At 37.6% G+C, this 21070-nt stretch overlaps 1 long non-coding RNA gene across 2 annotated transcripts in view; it reads left to right on the top strand.

The window, feature by feature from the left end:
- LOC116664950 overlaps positions 1-21070 on the top strand; it is a 192833-nt gene that overhangs the window by 28609 nt on the left and 143154 nt on the right. For both annotated transcript variants that reach the window (XR_004321505.1, XR_004321506.1), the window contains exon 2: positions 9877-9980. This is a non-coding gene — a long non-coding RNA (uncharacterized LOC116664950). The remainder of the gene's footprint in view (positions 1-9876; positions 9981-21070) is intronic.

Below are 21070 nucleotides of genomic sequence, written 5' to 3'. Positions count from 1 at the left end.
GGTCATGTTGGAATTTTCTTCCCTTTTCTGAGCACCAGAATTTATTCTAATATAGCTGGCTTAATTCTTTTTTCTCTGTCTAAGGGCTTCCCTAGACATTAATTTTAATCTGATTTTCCCTGTATCTAAATGTGAAGGTGGTCCACAATGTAATTGCTGTCTAAGATTATTCAACATGAGAATAACATTCAGAAAGAGTGTTAGCTCATGTTCATTTTAAAACACTGAAGCGCCTTGAATACCAAGTTATGGATATATTTGAGAATAATTTGAAAGTTGAAACCCTAGTTGGCAGCTACTCAAAAAGGTTAGTTAATTAGAAAACTATAATTCCTCAGCATTCTAAAAATTGGAATTTTTATGATAATAATCAATACTTAACACAATTCAATTTTGTTCAGAAATTGAGTAATATCTTTTCATAAATTTAACTAATCAGTTCCAACTAAAACAGTCTAGATTACCTTGGATATGCCCAGAAGTCCATGCCAGCCAGGTCACTGATATCGTAACACCCCTTCTGTGTCTGTCTCCCAACTTTGCCTAACTCCTTAGTCTTTCTACTGTGTCCCATGTGACTTTCTACAAAAGGAAAATCCGCTTTATGCTTATTCATATTTTCTTTACTTGCCTTACAAGGTGTTAGAATCCTGTCATTTTCTTCGAATCCACTGGTTACTCTTTGTGATCTTTTTCACTGCCCATCTTGCTTTCCCCAACCTCTACATACTGGAGTGTTTTCTCTTCCCCAGGTGTTCTTCCTAGGTGAGCTCTTCCAATCTCATGGCTTTAAATGACATTTAATGCCTGATAAATCCTTTGTCTGATCTCCTTATCTGACCTTTCTTTTGAGTCCCAGACTACTGAGTATATTTGTTTACTCCTTACTTCTACTTTGGCATCCAATTGACTTCTGAAATTAATATATGTAAAATAGGATATGTAAAAAAAAAAATCTTTTTTTTTCTTTCTAATCCAACCCAGGAGCTAGTGTTTTGACTCTACCTTTAAACTATGTTCTGATTGCCACACATTCCAACATTATCAGCTCACTTCAGGCACTGCAGTTTCTCACCTGGACTGGACTATTGCAGAACCTACCTAACCGGTCACCCTACTTCCTACTTCCGTATTTGCCCACCTACAATGTGTTCTTCATATGCAAGTTTTAGTCTATTTATAATGTAAATCAAGTCATTTTAGTCTCCTTATCAATGCTTTTCGAAAGGCTTCCCATGATATTCAGGATAAAAGCTAAAGTATTTGCAATGATCTGGGAGACCATACTTGGACAAGACATTGACTAATATCTTACCCTCGACCGCTGGGCTTTAGCTTGCCCTTGGTTTCTTGCTGCCTTAAGCAGGTCAAGGTTTGCCTGTATCTGGATCTTTGCAGTGCCTTACCTCCTGCCCGGCTCACTCTTTTCCAAAGACATCTCATGTCTGTCCCCTTCACATCATTCAAATTGCTTTCAGATGTCACCTTACTGAGAGGTCTTTTCTCTACAACTTTTGTCCCCTTCCTACCCTGCTGAAATAATGATTCTTTAAAAATGTGATACTTCTCTACCGACAATCTTATGATTTATTTATTAAATAAGAGTGGCACCTAATTTATCTTTTTCACATATAGATAGCACCTGGTACATAATAATAGTCAATGAGTGTTTAATGAACAAATGAATCTATTAACACTAGTTTTGTAATTTTTAATGCATGAAATTGCTAGAAATTTCTTCTCAGAATGTTATATTGTAGACATTTTGAAACTGCATATTTAACTTGCATAGTTCTTTATTCTCTCTTCAGAGATGTAGTGAGAATATGTTTGTGAGCTTTGTTGTGGAAAGAGGCCCAAGCCACACGCCAGCATTCTTGCTTTGTTCAGGTTTTTTTACCTTTCTAAAAATCTGCTATCTCATTTTCCATTTTAGAAACAGGGGCAATACTTCCTATCTCATTGAGATAAAATATGGGTAGATAACATATTTAAAGGTGTCTGTTATAGAAGCCAGCACGTGTTGAGTTCTCATTACATGACAGCCATTCTTACCATCACCCTATGCCATGCACAGCCTTCACACACGTTGCACTGTTTTTTTAAGCAATGAATAAACCTGGACATGTGATGGGTATGTGATAAAGTAAAAATAGACCAGATCAGAGGTCTGAAGGCCTGGCCTCTCGGACAAGCTCTGTCACTTACTAGCTTTACTAAGGGGTTAATAGTGTACCAATCTCTCCGGTCCTTAGCATCTTCATATAAAAAATGAGGGGCATGGGGTGGGCATTGAGGGTGGAGAAGAACTGTATTATTTAAAATTTCCTAGGTCCCATTACACCCTAGGTCCTACAATTCTGTGTGTGTGTAAAGCTGTTTCTCCAGCCTCAAAAGAAATTGCTGAGAGTTTCATTGGCAAAGTTCATGTTTCAAAATGAAGATTTCTCAATGCAGTTTTTATTTCTTCATCATTTATGGGGTGGTTGAGAAAAGAGCATGGGATTGGAGCCACTGGTAAAAAGAAACTGATATTTTGAGAGTATTACCTGTGCATATTTCTGGCTTCTAGTTTACCCAAGATGTCAACCATAAGCCAGTATTGAAAGCAAAAGTGATTTGCCAGTCTCGTAAGGCTTGATTTTTGGAAAAGAAGGCCAAATGTGATCTCTGTACATAAAGGCGATCATTTTCGTTACTAGTTATATGTTCACAGATAGGTCAAAGTAGTCTTTTTCATTTGGTATTAACTAAGTCTGTCAGGGTATTTCCCACAATTTAACTGAACTCCGACATTCTCCCCACATCAGTTGTGGTACACGCAATGATGGCCTCCCAATGTTGTCCATGTCCTAATTCTTAGAATCTGTGAATATGATATCTGGCAGGGAAAAGGGAACTTTGCAGATGTGGATGTGATTAAGTTAAGGATCTTGAAATAAAGAAATTATTCTGGATTATCTGGTTGGGCCAAATATAATCAGAGGATCCTTATAAGTGGGAGGCAGGAGGTCACAAAGAGAGAAGATGCTTTGAGGATAGAAGAGTAGGGGTCACAAGCCACGGAAGGTAGGTGGCTTCTAGAAGCCAGAAAAAGCAAAGAGACAGATTATTTCCTAGAGATTCCAGAAGAACTATAACCCTGTGTACTTACTTTGTCCTTCTGACTTCTACAACTATAAAATAATAATTGTTGTTTTAAGCTGTTCAGTTTGTGATACTTTGTTATAGCAGCAATAGGCAACCAATACATTTACATTGTAAAATTGACTGTATAAGGGAGTTTTCACTAGAAAATCTTTCTACTAAGTTCATAATTGGTAGGTCAAGTTAACAGCTTAAAAAATTTTCAAAAATGTAATCCTCTAAAAATGCTAGCGTATGTAACAAGTCACCAGTAGCTATATTTAACAGTAGGGAAATCAACTAGAGTAATTTCTTATTGTGAATTATCCAAGTTTTCTTTTAAATTAATTAAATTTTTATTGTGGGTAAGAGCATATCACGTGAGATCTACTCTCCTATTTTTAAGTGTACAAAGCACTATTGCTAACTAGAAGTACCATATTGGACAGCAGATCTCTAGAAATTACTCATCGTGCTTAACTGAAACTTTATGCCCTTTGATCAGCTGTTCCCCATTTCCCCCTCGCCCCAGGCCCTGGCAACCACCAGTCTGCTTTCTGTGTCTACAAGTTCGACTATTCCATTTATACTGCTAATATAAGTGGAATCATGCAGTGGTTGTCCTTCTGTGAATGGCTTGTTACACTTACCATAATGTCTTCAGTGTTCACCATATTGTTGCACATTGCTGGATTTCCTTCTTTTTCATGGTTGAATAATGAACCTGCCTTTTTCAGGGGTGATTATTTTTGGATAGAGATTCCAGATACTATATAGTAGATTACCGAGATAGCGGGCCCTCACATAGGAGTCTCCTCTGATGTTTTGAATATTTGTCCACCAATTCAAAAGGTTGGACCTAAGAGTCCTCCCCCTGAATATGTGTTGGACTAACTGACTTGCTCCTGACAAAGAGAATGTTGCACAAATGATGGTATGTGACTTTGAGGACTAGTCCATAACGTACCACCGTCTTCTGTACGCTCACTCTAGGGGAAATTTTTTTGCATGACGTGAGAACACTCGAATAGCCCTATGGAGAGGTCCATGTGGTATGGACCTGAGGCCTCCTAACAATAGCCATGTGGAAGAGCCCCTTGGAAACGGATCCTTCAGCCCCAGTGGGGCCTTGAAATGACTGAAACCCAGGATCTAGGTTATGACTGCAACCTCCTAAGAGAACCCTGAGTAGGAACCACTAAAGTATGACACTCCCACTGACCCTTGGAAAATTGTGAGATAGTAAAGGCTTGTTGTTTTGAGTTAAGATTTAGGGTAATTTGTTAATGCACTAATAGAAAACAAATACACTCTCTTTCATGATATTTTTCCTGAGCTATATAATTTTGTTATTCTTTGTAAACAAAGAAAGCTATCATATTATTGAGGTTTATGTATTTATTTATGTTTAAAAAAACATGACTGAGCCTGCATTATGCTTACTATTCGGAGAAGTGGAAAAGTAAGAAATTACATGCCTTGAAAATTCGTTTGAGAGAGAATCTATTCACTGGAAAGTGACTAATGGAGGTTAAAGGGTAAAAGAGGGGAAAAAAAAAAAGCATTTTCTTCTGCCTTTTTGATTCCCAGTCTGTCCTACTAATTAACATCATTTATTTTCACAATTCACAATCAGGTCATATAATTAGAGAAGGATTAAGCTCTTCTTTCTGGGAGAAGTTGGTTAATTTAAACTGTTTGGAAACCACTTAAAGAAAACCAATGAAAGACTGAGGGGTGGAATCTAGATATAATGTAAAAAGAGTATAAAGTGACCAAAAGCCAGAATAATAACTCTGTACTAGTACCAGTGCTAAATTGTCTCAAATTTAACTCATGGTAGAAAATACTTGTTATTTATATATTTACCTGGGTCTAAGAATGCTTTTTTCATAGCTGCCAGTGTATGAATGGTTCATTATTCACTAATAGGACATCATAATTTATGTCAGATAGTATGATTAGAGTTAACATGACTGAATTATTTAAGTTGTTTTCTTGCTTAGAGTGTCTCATGCTTTACATATTTACTTTTGGGTATTTGAGTATCCACAGGTTTACCACCTAAGAGAGTCCTAGACATTTCTCTCTTGGCAAGTAGAGTGACATAAAATGTATACTTTGAAAGAGGTAGTAGCAATAGCCTACCACCCCTTGAAATTTACTTGTCATCAGTGTAACTAAATGACATTGTGAAAACACTGTATCTATTCTTACTGTAGGTATCTAGCTGCAGAAATAGATAATCTTCAGTCTTCTGGGTTAATTTTTTTGCATCTGAGTCCTCAAGTAAACAGAAAGGTCTTAAGATAAAAGTCTCTCTGAGGAAAGCCTGACATTGTATGTCTGATCTAGAGGTCAGACTTTCCAACAGAACAGATATTACTCATCGTCCTTCATCTGAACAGTGTGATTCCTCTGGCTATGACAGGGACACGTGACGGGTATGAATATGGACAGCTTCAGTCCAGTCCTGCTGAAATTCTCGCTTCTTTCTCCTTGGGAGTGAGTGCAGATGCACAGGACCCAGTTTCTAATGAGAACTCACCTCCTGGAGGCTGTCTAGCCCTTGCACATCAGTTTACAGCTCCATTTGTAAGCGAATCTTTGAGGGGCCTTCCTTCAACCCCCAATCTGTCTCTGGGCCTCTTCTGTCATTTTATTGTGGATAACAGCTTGATTTATAGTGTGAAAGAAAAAGAAGATGAGGGCTCTGTTTTGTTGTTGCCACTTCAGGCAGACACAGTTGCTGCACTTCCGAAGTGGAGTGACAGGTTTGGGAGGGGACCGAAAAGCTAGGGGAACATTCCCAGCATAGGAAATGCATGAGAAACAAAGAATCCAGCTGACCATCGAGACACTGTGAACGCCAGGTCGCACGGAGTCTCTGCATCACTCTCTTGAGAGACCCTAGGCAACAGCTGTTTCCTCTAATTCATTTATATCGTGGCTGGGAGCTGAGGCTGAAGCTTATTACTCTAGTTCTCCTTATTCAGACCTACCTGATGTTCCATCGCCTCTCTGAGCGTCTTCCTGGAATGGAAGAAAATAAACCTCATTTTAGTGAAAGCACAGCAGATTCACTGCTGCTTATTAGTCCTTCTGTTTATCTAACTTTCCTTACTTAAAACAAAGGACTGCAGTAGATCGCCATCGTTTTCTCTTGGAAATGAAATGGAAAGAAATGTGTGAATGCCTATCTTTGCTGGAATTTATGCATTAATTATATTTGACCAAAATATTAAGAGCTAAATGCATATTTTTATCAAGTTTTACATGCTCTTTGCTAATGTCCTTACTTGGGGAACTTTTCTACTTAAAACTTCTTTGACTTTCTCCCTCTTTGGTGAAAAATAAGTTCCCCCTTTACGTTTGACCCACCTGCCACCATGGGTTCGCATCTAGAGGACACACGTCAAACAATATTTGAAGAAGGAAACAAATAGGAGGTCTCAGAGTTGGAGCAAGATGTTGGAAGTATCCCTTGTGACAGCAAGATAACTGAGCAAATACAGATATTTTAACTTAAAAATAAATAAATTAAGAAAACCCCCAAACCAATGGATTCTTTTATTTATTTATTTTTACTGCTCTGACCAAATTAGTCTGTAAGAATAATTGAGTCCGGCTCTGTTGCCAATATTTACGTTCTAGAATACAAACCAACCTTCTATGAAAATATTTCATCTGCTATAAGAATTTTGATTGCTGTAGAAAACCCAGTCCAGTTATTAAACAACTTCCTGAACATTCCTCCTAGGATAATACTTAACATAAGTAACTTGCATGGTTCACTATTAACATCCCTCTTTTCCCCGTTGCCCCCTCACCCCTCATTTAGATGACATTCTTGGTTTTGTCGTTATCATTGTTGTCATTGTCATTGATGTAGGCGTATTTGTAAGACAAAAGATAGCGAGAATAACCAAAGAGCTGCTAAGATGGAATGAATGCCAGTAGAGCTGGCAGAAGAAATGAAGCTCACAGTTCCCAGCCGCTTGAGCCTGTTTCATTTGAGATAGGGCAGCTGGGCAGGTGAAGGAAGATATGGTAATGATCTAACCATTGTTAATAAATGGATGTTCTTATTTTAATGAAATGCATCAGTAGCCATTAGGGTAAACAGAGTATGGTTCTGTTAGTCTTTGCATTTGCAGTTCCATTGAGAAATTAAACACTGTATTTTACTTCTTATACACCTGGCCTTAGGTGACCTGGCCCACAAAACTTGTTACCCCATCAACTAGAAATCACAGGTCGAGTTCTCTGGGTGGCAGATGCTGGAGTGGAGTTTGGTGTGTAGTTGGGTATTTATTAGGGAGTGTCTTGGGATCAACACCTGCAGAAGAGAGAGGAAGGAAACAGGACTGGGCAGAGGGAGAGATTGCACTGCTATGTGGATCTGAATAGTCTTGACTTATCCTAAGGGGAGGTATGAAATTATAACGTCCTTCAGGATTGTCTTGGTTTGGAACCCAATAGTCTGGTCCTTTTCCCCATGTCTATTGTTGGATGTGAGACCCCCTGAGAAGGGCGAGATCTTATCTAAGGTGGGAGGTGGCTCTCTGCAGCAGAGGCAAACCCTGAAGGGACTGATAGCTGAAGGTGTCTGATGACAGCATATTCAGCAGCTGGGCAATAAGCCATTCCTTGAAGTGAAATATGGGTGGCTGATCTGTGTGTCCATTACACCAGTTCAGGGACTTTCAAAGACTTTTTTTTTTACCATGGTCTACAATAAGAAATATAAGAAACACCTCTTACATTACCACCGAAGCATATGCACACATGCATGCACACACACACATAAAGAAAAAAAAAAAGTTTCACAGAATAATACTTTAATATTTGTCCATTACATATGATGCTCTCTGATAATTTCTATTTCAGTCTGTTTTCCTTCAGTCCATCCTGTATTATTCTATTCCCCTTTCACCTTTTAAAATAAAACACATTAATTTGATTTCAAGACTTACTATTAGATTACAAAATAGAATTTGAAAAATGCAGAATTACATTGTTATAGAAATTAACAATTACTGTTGAGTGAAATACTCCAGGTTAAGTAGAAGTGACCTGTGTTCCATGATGTGATTGGATTACATGTCCTGGAAATGAAACCAGAAAAGTGCCACAGCCAAGCCTGGCAGGTCTGTGGGCCCCAAAGAGAGGGTGTGGTTCATCACAAAGCTCTAAATCCTGGAATGCCTTGTTCCAGGTGGACTGTCATTTCTGATTACTTGTTCTAACGGTACGAGCTCCAGGCAAGATTTTCAAAGAAGGATGTTAATTACTAGGGGAAGAAACTGTAACTGTCAGTGAGAACTATGATTTCCATTTACTCGTAGAGTTTTAGGATGAGGTCAGGTATAAACACTTTAGTTTTTCTTGACAGTGATGCTTGTGATCTGTTTTGTGTTGCAACTTTCAAAAGAGCGGAATTACTGGAAGAAACATTTGGTGTCATGCTATTGAATATTGAGTTTTGAAATATAGAGGGTAAATTAAAATGAACAAAAACACTCCATTTTTAGACAAATATGAAAAAGATCATGAACACAGTGAGATAGAATTCAGGAAGATGACAGACCAAAATGTTTTCTCTTTGGACCAATCGCAAAAACAACAAACAAAAAATGTTTCTTTTTCCTTGGAACTGAAGCCATGTGTTCAGAGCCCTTGGAACTGAAGCCATTTGCACTGGAACAAAGTAGAAATATCATTACATGCATTTAAAATTTAAGGTAGCTGAATAAATATGATTCTACTTGGAGAAGTATAAAAGCAATGATATAGTAAGAAAGAAAACTAAAGGTATCTATTATTTTTCATGTCCTGTGCTAGGAAATCTGAGATTTGCTATCATATTTAGTCATTGGCGAACTTGATGGATACTAAAGAAATTGAGGCTCAGATGGAAGTGACTTAGCCAGGTTAACAGATTTAGCACTAGAGTATAGGTTTGGCTCCATTCTTTTTATTACTTCAAAGTCATATATATGTTTGATTTTCTAACTTTTAAAAAGCTACAGAGTAAGTCTACATTAAAATCAGGTATCTATTTATGTGTCAAAATATAAGTGGAAAACTGGTTCATCAATTCTCTATCACATTTCCATATTTTACATTACTGCTGCATGTGAGATGAATGTATTATAAACTTAAAAAGTCATTTATTACTGTTGCAAGTCTTTGGAAATTTCTCACATGTATCTGTATCATATTTCAGTTAGCTGTTAAAAAATGCAGAAGCCAGCTTTAAGTAAGCCAAAGTAGTAAGTATGCATATCCACAGAAGAAGCGTTGAGATTAAAGTCAAGCAAAGGTTCGAAAACCAATGGAAAGAACATGTTTTATAGATATATTTTACATCAATTACATGAACTATATGTAATAGTGATACACACACACACACACACACACACACACACACACACACACACACACATATACATACACATACCAAAGTGTGACTATTCTCAAGCAATATCACATCTAAAAAGTGTAGTATTGTTTTTTAAAGAGAACATCAGACTATCTTTGATGGAAGGGTATATCCACACATGAACTTATGTTCACTTCAGATGTTACTGGTATATTAACAATAGTAGTTCTACAAAAAGGGAAAAAAAGAGGTTGATAAAGGACAGACTTTAAAAAGCCACTATTAGCCCAGTTACCTCAAAATAGTACAAAAAATTAAGTGGTTGACCTCATTTAGTAGCTCACCTCACATCATTTTATTCTCAGGAAATTAGCTCTGAAGAGTGTTGGAGGACAAATTTAACTTCAGCATTGGAGATGAAAAATGAACCAGAAAATGTGTTCAGAAGCCGATGAAGACACTAGAAAGGGTAAAATATAATCACATTATCTATCTTAATATTATCCATACAAATGAAATTTCAGAGTTTAAATTTGTTGTGCAATGGCTTTCATATTTCTGTGACCCTGGTTGTGCTGTGGTTTTTGTGTCTCTTGGTCAAGTCGTAACACTTTTGGATTTCACCTTTCTTTACCTATAAAATGGGACAGCAGGCTTTTAAAATTTATGTTCTGTGGCACAGTCTTGTTTTTTTCAGGTATATTGCTTATTCATAGGAGTGATTACAAAAAACTATTTGAAGATTTTGTACTTGTGGAACAGGAGATAGCAGTTTTCTTATTTGGGTTCTGCTGGGGTTCATCTGTGTGATCTTGAATAAGTCACTTAAACTCCTCGAGACCCAATGTGTAAACAACAGAATGGATATTCTGATTTGTATTCCTTATTTCTCAGTGGAATCTACTGAGGATAGACAACCTGGAGGTACTTGAGGGGTATAACACATTTCAAATAAAAGGTATTATGACTTTAACAATCTGTTGTTACTACTGAAAAAGACAATCAGTTGTTCTATTAGTCAGTGAATTACCATTTTCATATATGACCATAATTTTAACTCTTAATTTGCCTAAGACATTTGTTAAATAATGATACAAGGAGGAGTATTTATTCTAATGTCTTTTGGGATGAATGTTTAATGATATTAGACAGAATGGAAATCAAAACATTTTGCATCTTCTGGAGAAAAGATGTAGTAGATATTTTGGAATGTGTGTATCCCAAAATAATTATGGAAAACAAAGGCTGATTTAAATTTCGATACCAACTTAAATGGTATTTATGATTATTGTCTTCGCTGGGTAGGTATTGATATATGGAAGTGTGTATTTTGATATTGCTATTTTGAAGTGTCTAGCATGCTCTTTATGAATGCGTCACTCAGAATATTCACATTTGGTCTTCACAAATTGAAGAACGACAAGTCAAATTTTAACATTTGGTCATATTTCCTATTGTGGTTGAGGTGTTGAGGGTAAATGCGCTGTCAGTGAGAGAGAGCAGAGAAAGAGCACCCAGAGCCTGGGGCTGTGCCTGAGCATTGACTATGTTTAAGAAACTGTTGCTAAAAATAAAACCCATGAAAGAAGTGGCCAAGGGGTATTCAGAGAGGAAGGAGGAAAAACAACACAGGGCCGCACAGTTCTAAAGGAGGAGAGAACTTCCACACTTAGGGCTTGGTTGATGTACGACAGAGGAAATTGGAAATCTCTGGGATCCATGAGCCAGAGATGAAGCCACATTGTGAATCTTGGAAGGTCTGAAGGAAATAAATGCAGTATGACATGGGGACCAGGCTGTCGGTGCTTGACAGGAGGTTTCAAGGAGCCAGATGTGAGCAGTTCTCATCAGAGACCTGCTTCTAATTAACTACCTGGATGCAATGGTGGTCATAAGTAGGACTCAGTCCAGAAGGAATGGGACAGGAAGCCAAAGGAGACACTCAGATATGTTTGGGACAGCATGGAAACCCAACAACTGGCTGCAGAGCTGAGGTTGGGGTATGTACAAGGAATGTGACTGACCAGTTACTGGAAGGGGAATATCATGGTAAAAGGGCTAATAACAAAATGGATTTGATGCTCACTCCAGAGTTCTCTGGAGTTTCTTTACATTTCACGTGATTAGGGGCCTGATTGATTTCTGAAGTTTGGATTAGACTTAAACTAACAAGTGGAAATTAATTGTATAGCAGATAGTAGATGCTCAATAAATATTTGCTGAAGAAATGAGTGAATTCTAAGATCTTAGATCTGGAGAATGGAAGTCTTCCACTCCCAGCCAAGCAACTCCAAAGGTATCAATTCACAATAGCATTTCCTAAATGTGTTCCGTGAAATACTAATTTCTCAGAATATGTCTTAAGATCAAAGAGTGTTTTGACCAAGTAATTCAGGGAATTGCAGAGTTAAGTAAAATTAATTGCATTTCTGTACTGCAAGACTTCTCAAACTTTTTCTTAGTGTATCTGATGAATCTCTGAGAGATGAGTAGTATGTAAACATTTCCATGTTTACTTGACCACAGAACCCTCTCCTCAACAACCACCTCTCTTTCCCTAAGTTTCCCCTGGACTGGTGTTATGAAGAACGTGCATTAGAAAGTGTTGGAATACAGAGTCATATAAAAATCCATGGATAAAAGATGAGATGGTGGATTTTGGATTTTGGTGATTTTGTGGGGGAAAAGTGTCCTTTTTTTAGGAGTTTTAAATATTTCAAAAGCAAATATTGAATGAACTAGATAATTTTAAATTGTATGTCTAATGTTCATCTCCAAGGATTTCAAGAATCAAGAATCTTTTTTAACTTCCAGTCCACAGTTGGAAGTTGGGTTGGAAAAATTTTGAGAGGATGGGACATTTTTAGAAAATATATATGGGATGAGGAAGATGAGTTAGAGACAGTCATTGCATTGTCCACATATTATCAAAGCTTTATGTACTTTTTTCTGCTTGAATTTCTATGGGGAAAAAGAGTTGTTTGTGTGTGGGGAGCAGTGATTGGGGGTTGTGAGGGAGGTCTGAGAGTACCTACTAGATGGTATTGTCCTTTGCTATGTCTGTCTCCTCCCAGTTAAGGAAGGGCAAGGTGGGCACCTTGATTCAGTTTTGTATTGGCAGCATCTCTCGCCTCATGTGGAATATAGCAGGTGCTTAGTAAATATTTGAACTGAATTGAGCTAAGAGGATCTGAAGAAATGAGTCATGGTTTGTGTTCTTTACAATGCCTGTTTTTTTTTTTTTTACCAAAATGGCAGGATCATAGCCCCCTCCTCCTCCTTGGATAGGTAATCTAGGGTAAAGGGAGCACTACTTTCTTGAGGGTGATATTTTGTTGACATTGTCATATGGTGTTTTCAAGGTGTTTTGCATCATCTTTCACCAGAGTGGATACCAAAACATGTTCCAAAAACAAAAGTCCATAGGCTGTTCTTTATTTTTATGGGGGGATAAAAGGGGAGGTTGCCATAGGATTACAAAGCTTAAAGTTCTGGGAAAGAAGAAAACTGGCAGAACAACTAAGCAAGAAATTGCAAAAGCCTTTATTTCTAGGGAAGTAGGAGGTTTAGAGCTAATATCAGATGGTTTGATATTCTGATATCTCATCTTTCCCCCAGCTTTTCATGCAGAAGGAAGTTTGACTCATTCTAAATCAGATCTTAGAATAATGTCATCACAACAGTAGCTAATAATTTTCTCATAGCAATGAAACTCCTGGAAAAAAATTCAAAATTGGTTGATAATGTGAATCTTTTATGTGAACTTTGAATCTGGTTGAAGTAATTATATATATTAATTAAAGTAGAGTTGATTTAAAATAGTGTGCTAATTTCAGGTGTCTAGCAAAGTGATTTAGATATATGTACGTATGTGTGTATTTTTCAGATTCTTTTCCATTATAAATTATTGCAAGATATTGAATATAGTTCCCTGTGCTCTACAGTAGGACCTTGTTGTTTATCTGTTTTACATATAGTAGTATGTATACGTTAATTCCAAACTCCTAATTTATCACTCCCATGTCCCTTTCCCATTTGGTTACCATAAGTTTGTTTTCTGTGTCTGTGAGTCTCTTTCTGTTTTGTAAATAAGTTCATTTGTATTGTTTTTTAGATTCTACATATGAATGATATAATATTTGTCTTTCTCTGTCTGAGTTACTTCACTCAGTATGATAATCTCTGGGTTCATCCATGTTGCTATAAATGGCATTATTTCATTTTTTATGGCTGAGTAATAATCCACTGTGTATATATACCACATCTTCTTTATCCATTCATCTGTTGATGGACACTTAGGTTGCTTCCATGTCTTGGTTACTGTGAATAGAGCCTCTGTGGATGTTGGGGTGCATGCATCTTTTCAAATTAGTTTTCATCTTTTCTGGATATATACCAAGACGTGGGATTGCTGGATCATTTGGTAGCTCAATTTTTAGTTTTTTAATGAGCCTCCAGACTGGTTCCATATTGGCTGCACCAATTTACATTCCCACCAACAGTGTAGAAGATTTCCCTTTTCTCCACACCCTATCCAGCATTTATTATTTGTAGACTTTCTGATGATGGCCATTCTGACTGGTGTGATGCGGTACCTCATTGTAGTTTGGACTTTCATTTCTCTAATGATTAGTGATACTGAGCATCTATTCATGTGCCTATTGGCCATCTGTATGTCTTTGGAGAAATGCCTATTTAGATCTTCTACCTATTTTTTGATTGGGTTATTTGTGTTTTTGATAGTAAGTTGTATGAACTGTTCATGTATTTTGGAAATTACTCTCTTGTTGGTTGCATCATTTGAAAATATTTTCTCCCAGTCTGTAGGTTGTCTTTTTGTTTTGTTCATGATTTCCTTTTCTGGTCAAAAGCTTTTAGGTTTCATTAGGTCCCATTTGTTTATTTTTGCTTTTATTTCTTTTGCCTTGGGAACTTACCTAAGAAAGTATTTCTACGTTTATGTCAGTAAGTTTTGTCTGTGTTCTCTTCTAGGAGTTTTATGGTGTCATGGCTTATATTTAGATCTTTAAACTATTTGAAGTTTAATTTTGTGTATTGTGTGAGGGAGTGTTCTAACTTCACTGATTTATATGAGGCTGTCCAGATTTCCCAACACCACTGTAGAAGAGACTGTCTTTTCTCCATTGTACAGTCTTGCCTCCTTTGTCAAAGATTATTTGCCCATAAGTATGAGGGTTTATTGCTGGGCTGTGCATTGTTCCATTGATCCGTATGTCTGTTTCCGTGCCAATACCATGCTGTTTTGATTATTGTAGTTCTGCAGTATTGTCTGAAATCTGGGAGGGTTATACTTCCAGCTTTGTCCTTTTTCCTAAGGATTTGAAGCAATAATATTTAATAGAATTATTATTATTAAATATTAGAAGGAGAACTTTTTAACTTATTTTATTTAACTGTTGAATACCTACAGTGAAAAAGTACTGTATTTATCACTGCGGCACAAAGAAAAGTAAGATATACTTTATATATTAAAAGTTGTTTATAGTTGAATTAGAGGGACTGGCATGTCCCAGGATAATAAAGTGAGAGAGAGGAGGCAGCAGCAGATCAGGGAGAAGATGTGAATGATGGCTGAGTGTCAAGCCCTGTAGATTCCAAACTTTCCTGCTAGTGTCGTGATGTAAACATGCTGACTTCCCAGCCCAGCCCCTTAGCTGGCTTTGAAAATCCTAACTTGGTGTGTGTCTGTATCTTAGATAGGCAAATTTATAGATATTTGAACAATAGTCATTATGATGGAATGACTAATTCCAGAGGGTTCCTTAAAAGAGACTCCTTCAGTGCTTACTAAAAAAATAATTCAAAGAGCTAGATATTACATAAATTCTAGCACCTCCTGACTAATATGTTTCATCTCTCTCCAATTGTTAACTTCAGTAATTAGAATAAATTGAGACAGCCACTCACAAAATCATGTGACGTAGGAGAAAGACCATGAACCCTGACACAACAACACTGGCTCAAGGGCTGATTTCAGTATTTATTTCCTGGTTGACCTTGGGGGAAATGTCTTACTTTCTCTATGCCTCTGTTAGCTCCTGTGAAACAGGATTACAGCATCTAAGTTCAGGGATTAGTGTGAGGGAGGTAACACCTAAGGTTAGGTTTCTTCCTTACCTCCTCTCATGGAACTCTGCACTTCTCATTTGATAGCACATTTTGCAGTTTGTAATTCACTAAGTGCAAAATCAATTCTTTTATGTCTGTCTCCTCTGCCTTCTTCTGGGAGACACGCCTCCTGAGGGATGGAACCACGTCTCTCCTATTGACTATGCTGTCCCAGGTGTTAAGCATGGACTGGAGTGTCAGTGTGGACTGGAGGAACCAGAGCAGAACGTGGCCTATACTGCACTAGTGATAAACATTGCCTCCCTTCTTCCTCATACCCAGAACCTGCCAATTTTCTTTTCCTTGCTCTGTTTCTCTCTGAGTTTTGGGAATTCCTATGTTTCTCCTACAATACAGGATATTATTGCTATGTTGCTTTTTCATAACATTTCCTGGGTGCTACTTATATGTAGCATGGACCTTCTTAGTCAGCATCAGACTCTTTCTGAACTAAAAATATAGTCTCTACTACTTTTACCTGTCCTTAAAGGGATTTTTCCTGAGTTGTTCCTTATAGAAAAAAAAGTGATTTCTGGGTCTAGTTATATTATCTTGAACATTTTCTTTCATTTCACTCAAGTTCACAGGATGAGGGAAAGATTAGGCTGATTTTGTACCTTTGGATCTCACTGCTACTGCGCTATTCATTATTTCATGTATTAAGTAAGGAACCTAAACCTCATATAGCCCTACATTCTATTTACCCAAAGGTGGAAGGAAACTTAAAGGTATCATCTAACCCAGTGTTTATTGCTTATACTCATTTTCATGTTGACTGATTTCTTTGTGAATATAACAATTATTCCTTGATTCCATCAAGTCACGGCAGCACCGAAATAGACTACAGTTTCAGGTCTGTCTTCTGCTTGCATTCACGACCAGGGCTCTGAAGAACTGCACATTTCCAGGAGAGGAGTTTCCATGGAAACCCGGACAAAGGCAAAGCAAAATAATTCTTCAAGGCCCACAAGAAAAAAAAATCCCCCCTTGCTTTCTGCTTGCAGTTCTGGGTCCCCTGAGCAGTTCAGCTGGCTGGCACTGTCCTTGCTCTCTAGGAATCCCTGTTTGAAATTTATATATAGCATTATGCCTCTCTGAAATCTGCAGAATAGGATTTGGTAAGTATGACTAAAAAGTTATTTCTCAGGAGAGCTCAAACCCAGAGGCTTTTTCTTTTTACAATGAGACTGAAAAATATAATAAAGCATACATTGAAGCAGCCACTGAATTTACAAACATAGAGTTGCTCTTCAAATGATCAAATCTTTGATACAGGTCTCAAAGAAGAGAGTTTTTGAGCAAATAAATGGAATCAGTGATTTAAGGCAATTTGGTGTTTCAAGACAATTTGTTTGTTGAAAACAAAGACCAGGTCAAGTGATTTCTGATGCATTTGCAGGTCATATGTCTTCAGTAAAAGGAAGTCATGGGGTTCATATGAATTCCTTTGGAAAATGATGCTCCTTTCATTAGTTTGCAAGGTTCCAAAGCAGGCTGATTGTCTTATTTGTGTATCTTACATTGGACTGAGTGCAGCAGTTTGAAGCTATTTTAGGGACTGGATCGATACACTAAAGAGCACCCACCATCCTCTCCCACACAGGGTTCTTAAGGGCCCCAGGCAGAAACAGAATACCCTTCACACAACTATTGACACCATTTAATGCATTAATGGCACAATTCATACTTAACTTTCTTTTCATTGTTGAACTTAATTGCAATCATGTTCAAAAATATATTCATTCTTCAATTCATTCTTTCAACAGATAACTTCTGAATAATTATTGTGTACCAAGTACCGTGCTAGGGACATACCCTCAGGGAGTCCATGAAGGAATGCTAGATTTTTAAAAAATGAAATAACAGACACACACAGACACACACACACAAAACAGCAAAGGGAGGGAGTTACTACATGCTGTGAAATGCCATGGTACTAAGGCTTGTTCTAGGTTTTATGGCAGTCCAGATCAGGGGGTGTGTCTCAGCTTAGTGGTGATGTTCCTATAGGGGTTAGATCAAGTAAGGACTTCAAAAAGAGGTGATGGTAGTTCTGAGTCCTAGAAAATGGTTAAGTATGAATCAGGTAGACAGGTAGGGGAAACACATTCAGAAGAAACAAGTGTCAAAACGCAGGGATTTGGAAGAATGCCTGTGTTTTAGGCACTGAGCGCATGTTATAATGCAGGGAGTAAGGGAAGTGAGAATGGAGAAGGCAGAAGGGGTTTGCAAAGCTAAGGAGAAGATGGGGAAGCCGGACAACAATTTAAACAGACATGTTAAATCTGTACAGTCTTCCTGGGGGAAGTCACTTAGAGTAAGGAGGACAATCAGGAGGCAAAGGGCAGTATTGAGAAATGGTGACACCCAAACTGAGGCTGTGTAGACAGGGATGGAGAGGACGACTAGATCTGGGGGACAGATGGGCTTGGTAACCAGTGGTTGGGTGAGGGTGCAGAAGAAAGGAAGACTGGAGTGGACTTCAGGTTTCTAGCACAGGTGCTGGGAAGATGGTGATACTATTATGTGAAATTAGTGTGAGAGGCAAAACTCCATAAAGATTAAGAGAATGAAATAATGCCACTTGCAGCAACATGGATGGGCCTAGAGATGATCATTTTAAGTGAAGTAAGTCAGACAGAGAAAGACAAGTATCATATGATATTACTTACATGTGGAATCTAAAAAGATGATACAAATTCACTTATTTAAAAAACAGAAATAGACTCACAGACATAGAAAACAAACCTTTGGTTAACAAAGGAGAAAGCAGGAGTTGGGTAGGATAGGGAAGGATAAATTAGGAATTTGGGATTAACATATACACACTACTATATATAAGATAGATAAACAAGGACCTACTGTATAGCACAGGGAATTATATCCAATATCTTGCAATACTCTATATGTATATGTACCCATACCCTAGAGTATGGCTTTAATCCTTATGCTGACTCAAGTAACCTCAGACAAAATTCTTAATCTGTGTGAGCCTCATTTCCTTTGAAATGATCCCATGGGACTGTTTAGAGGCTTAAATGAGACAATACTTATGAAACATTTGCACATTGGCTCCATCTATATTTTTTGAGCATTAATTAGGTGTCAGGGTAATGGAATCAGAGGTATATAAGATAGAATTTCTGTCCTCTTGGAAATTCTACAGGATGAGAGGGAAGGTAGACAGAAGCAAGTTAACAAATCAATGAGCAACTCAATTACAGATTTGGAAGAGCTCTTTGAAAGCAATGACCAGGTTGAGGTGGCAGAGATAGGGTTGAGAGCACTACCATTTGATATGTTGTTAGGAAAAGCTAAAACTTAAAAGTGAGCCAGAGACAGCTATTGGTTTGGGGAAGAGCCTTCCAGGCTGAGAGAATGACCAATTCAAGAGCCTGAAGTGGGAAAGAATTTTGAAGGACAGGACATGCTTAGCAGTTCCTCACAGTAAGTGTATAGTAAATAATACTTATTTAGAAACACGGAGGGATCCATTTGATTATATGCCATGGAAAACTAGCTTAACAAAATTTCTTTTTTCTTTATGACATACAGTAGTCAGAACGATATTTAAAATTGCCAACTTTACAAACGTTATCTTCATATTTAGGAATGAAAATAAAATTGTCAGTAGAAAGCAGGGGAAGAGTTCTTTAAAGCAGTGCTGGGTTTTATGGGCCAGGAATTCCCACTGGGTACTTTGTGATTAATATTCTTCCCAACAGCTCTTTAAATATATTTTTCTTTTCTTCTTTTCCAATTATCTTTGTCATTTGATTGGACTTGACTCAGCCTTAACACTAGTTGACCCTTCAAAGATAGGAGACTGTTAACTAGCTTCTTGAAATCTGAAGTTTATACCACTATATAGAGAAAACTCTATGTTAACTTGCATGCTTTAGAAATCTCTCTTATTAGTCACTTCTGCATTTTTTTCTGTGCAGTGATAGAAGACATGTCATTTAAATTATCAAAAAATGATTACTCAACTTCGATTTGATGTTACACATTCCTTCCCTCCCCTTTAATGAAGGTACTGGAGATTGAACCCAGGACCTCGTGCATACCAAGCATGCGCCCTCCCATTGAGCTATATCCTCTGCATCCCACTGTTATACATTAAAAAAAATCACAAATAGAGATTGTTATCCAGGGAAATTGTTAAGTGACTACAGCATCCTGTTGTTCAAACATCATGTCTGAGAGTTTACTGTAGTACATGCCAAGGAACGATTATAAACAATTTCTGTAACACATCAACCAAGGAACCCTAGTTAGATTCTCCTGCCATTTATTCTGCTTATCTTCTTGAACTAGAATGTATTGTAAAATGAGTTGCAAATATGTGGTAGTTATCAATTTAAGATAAAAAATGTAGAAACATTAAATGTAGATAAAGATTAATCAATGGCATGTGTTAAAACATGTTGATAATATAAATTAAAAATTTTAACATCAAATGAATAACCAAAAAGGAAATAGCTAAGCAGACATGAGAACCGTAAAACAGGAATAGGGCTGCTCTAGAATTCAATGAGTGACGGCTTCCACGACTGTTCAGAATGAATTCTAGCAAAGAGCTAAGGAAGATAAACAGTCTATTTAAGTGCAGCTGGAAAATCCCCCTTCAGCCAGCAGCTGGCCTGACTGTTGTCATTGAAAGGGCACAAGTAAATGTCATATAATTGAGTCATTGAGAAACTGAGATGACAATAAGCTACATTCTCATTAACACTTTTTAAAAAATTTTTCCCTGGGTTATTAAATAGATGATGTATAAGAGTAGTATGAAAGCTAAAGAAAAACTCTTAAGAAGTCAGAGTTTAAATAGGTCTCAGCTCTTTAATCAGAGGTTTCCAGAGCAGCTGGCTGTGGCTCTTGCCTGCCAGGTGGAGTGTGTTTCTGTGACATGACACTGATAGATTCTGAATCACTGCCTTTTACAGATATGAGAAACACAAACCTCGTATGAGGCAATGTGGTACTTTAAACAAGTCCAGAGACTGCCACATCCTTGCACAGACAGTGCCTTCTAAATGCCCCCTCACCTCTGTACAACAGAGGAAGATCGTCTTCACATTTTTAAAGGAACCTTAGGTCAGCAAGGTGCTCTTTGCCCAAGTCAAGTTGGATATTCTTCCTGTACCCCCATTTCCTGCTTCCTCATTTACCTCTGGCTTTCATCCATGACTATGAACCGAGGTACTTATTCGTTCATTAGTTGGCGTCTTCTAGCCTGACACTGTAATTGACCTTGGCTTTGCCCCTTGATTCTGTCTTTGCTAAACTGAACTCTGTGTCTTTGGAAGGGACTTCACACATTCTCCTGGTTTTGTTCTTGCTACACCTTGCCCAGAGGCTAAAGTATTATATGCATACCCAGCTTTTTGGAAAGAGAGTCTTTGATAATAGAAGTTTTAATGCCGAATT

This window comes from Camelus ferus, chromosome 7, assembly GCF_009834535.1.
Source record: "Camelus ferus isolate YT-003-E chromosome 7, BCGSAC_Cfer_1.0, whole genome shotgun sequence".
Taxonomy (NCBI): domain Eukaryota; kingdom Metazoa; phylum Chordata; class Mammalia; order Artiodactyla; family Camelidae; genus Camelus; species Camelus ferus.
This window is presented reverse-complemented; position numbering and strand designations above follow the sequence as displayed.